The sequence below is a fragment of the Colobus angolensis genome, unplaced genomic scaffold (assembly GCF_000951035.1).
Source record: "Colobus angolensis palliatus isolate OR3802 unplaced genomic scaffold, Cang.pa_1.0 Scaffold287, whole genome shotgun sequence".
NCBI lineage: Eukaryota > Metazoa > Chordata > Mammalia > Primates > Cercopithecidae > Colobus > Colobus angolensis.
Genome location: NW_012116121.1, coordinates 1,336,388 through 1,338,482, shown reverse-complemented (window position 1 = coordinate 1,338,482; position 2,095 = coordinate 1,336,388). Strand labels below are relative to the sequence as shown.

The 2,095-nt window shown below is 50.6% G+C and overlaps 1 protein-coding gene and 1 long non-coding RNA gene across 2 annotated transcripts in view; one reads left to right on the top strand and one right to left on the bottom strand.

Moving 5' to 3' along the window:
• The window catches only part of FAM69C (family with sequence similarity 69, member C), a 21,217-nt gene that overhangs the window by 5,400 nt on the left and 13,722 nt on the right, over window positions 1-2,095 (top strand). The gene's annotated exons all lie outside the window — the stretch shown is intronic.
• Window positions 1,510-2,095, bottom strand: part of LOC105516655 — a 7,051-nt gene continuing 6,465 nt past the window's right edge. Inside the window, exon 2 of the long non-coding RNA XR_001002524.1 lies at window positions 1,510-1,816. This is a non-coding gene — a long non-coding RNA (uncharacterized LOC105516655). The remainder of the gene's footprint in view (window positions 1,817-2,095) is intronic.

The following is a 2,095-nucleotide window of genomic DNA, read 5'->3' as shown; positions in this document are numbered from 1 at the left end:
GTCAGGGAGGCAGGCTTAGAAGTCAATGTTCTGATCTTCAGAAAAACAGCCAAAATGAATGTTTCCTTCCAGAACCCATAGGCTGGATGCCAAATTCAACAGTTACACCATTGTTCTAAATGTCTCACAACTCCTGTTTGGAATTGCCCTCCAAATTCACAGGGGCAAATCTCGTATAGATTTGTATTTCATTGATGAGGCACAGTTTGTATTAAACACGGTGCTGTGGGGACCTGACCCAGTGACGCTCTCACATGGCCATGATTTACTGAGCGCTGGGGTAGGGGAGGAAGACAAGAATTCCACTTAGGGGTGGGGCTGGCTTCCGGGCAAATTTTGATTTGGCCAGGCTGGGTAGGAAGCATGTAAGTGTGATGGAGACACCCGAACGGCGTTTCGCATAGAGCAGCCCCGCCTGTCGCTAGGTGCTTGCTTCAACTGTGCCCTCTCCTCCCAGGAGTTGTTTCTGGGTCTCTGAACACACAGGGTTACTTTGAAACTCGGGGCCTTTGCACAAGTTCTTCTCCGTGACTCAGCTGGCCTCTCCCTTGCCTGCTAAGGCAGATTTCTAACTCCTCTTTCAAAACTGAGCTCAGAGGCATCTCCCCCAGGAAGAAGATGCCCTGGCCTCCCACCCTTTCCTAACCAGAGAGGGGACTAGCCTTGAGCGAGCCACCTTAGGCCGGGCACTGTGTTAGGACTGTCTCCCTGTGACCCTGTTTGACTCCATGACACGGTGCCATTGTCCTCACTTTCCAGACCCGGAAGCAAGTCACACAGCAAGCCAGGGGCAGACCCCAGAGGCAGACCCAATCTGTGCCAAGCTTAGCCTCACTGTAGCCCTGCCCTGTCACTCTCATGTTAGTTAGGAATTTCGATGGCTGTCCCCTCTGCTCCACGAACTCCGGAGTCTGGCGGCTGTGGCCAGATGGTGGCCGGTCCAGGCTCAGGCGCAGCTGGGAAAGCTGGCGCTGGTGATTTGGGGGTGGCCCAGTCCCAATCCCAGTGGAGCCAAGAGGTGGCTTCTTGGCCGGCAGGTGTCTCTCGTGGCTGGTGGCTATGGTGGCCACAGTTCAGATGGCAGGGGTGAGGGCCCTGGCAGTCACAGTGGGCACGCTCCTCACTCTGCTTATCACAGGCTAATAGAAAACAGGCTCCCGTGTCTCTCTGACACTTCTCTCCTGAGCCTCCTCTCTCAGTTGCAACCAGGACCACGTCTCCCCGCACCCTCCTCCTCAGCACTGCAGGACTCTGAAGCTCCCAGCTCAGGGTCATACCTCTGGCTGCACTGGAGTCCTATTCTGTGCTTTTCTTTCTTTTTCAATGGTTCTCTACTTTATGCAAAAGTACTTTTTATTAAATATGTGAGAACACTGTAAAATGTTATGGGAGTGAATCAAACTATTTTGGGTATCATACTTACAGAAGCTTTTTTTTTTTTTTTAATTTAAAAGGAGAACAGGAAACAATGTTTTGTTTGTTCGTTTGTTGTTTGTTTTTTGTTTTTGCTTTGCACTTTCCTATCAGATTTATAGAGACATGAAACTCTGTAAATACCAGATCTAGTAGGGGACAAACCCCAACAAGTAAAATGAACAGCCCTTGCTGTTTCTGCCGTCTATATCTTCCTGCCCATGGTGGCCTCAGTTCCTTATCATTCATCCGCACCTCACCTCTCAGGACTCTCCTGAAAGGTCTCAGAGGAGCTTGACCAGGTGCCGCGTTCTTCCGAAGGGCGATGTGGAGGCGATGGCAAGCAAAGCATGCTGGGTGTGAAGGGTCTGGATCCTCCCATGTGCCGTTCATGATCCGGTGCCTGGGAAAGAGTGACCAGGGTTAAAGCCAAAGAATGACATTTAACCAAGATTCTGTTCAGTTCAATGCCAAGATGAACACAGGAGGTGCACCATTCCAAAGGTGTTTAAAGCAGCTGGTGAGTGTATGTTCATAAAACTTCCTTACAGGTGTGCGTTTCCAAAGACACAAAGTCAGCCCCAGGCAAATAGGGTGGTGTCCCTAGCTCCAGGGCCAGGTTCATGAGTTTCTGTCTATAGGTCTCTCTCGCTTGCATCATTGTGTTAGCCAAGCAAGACCC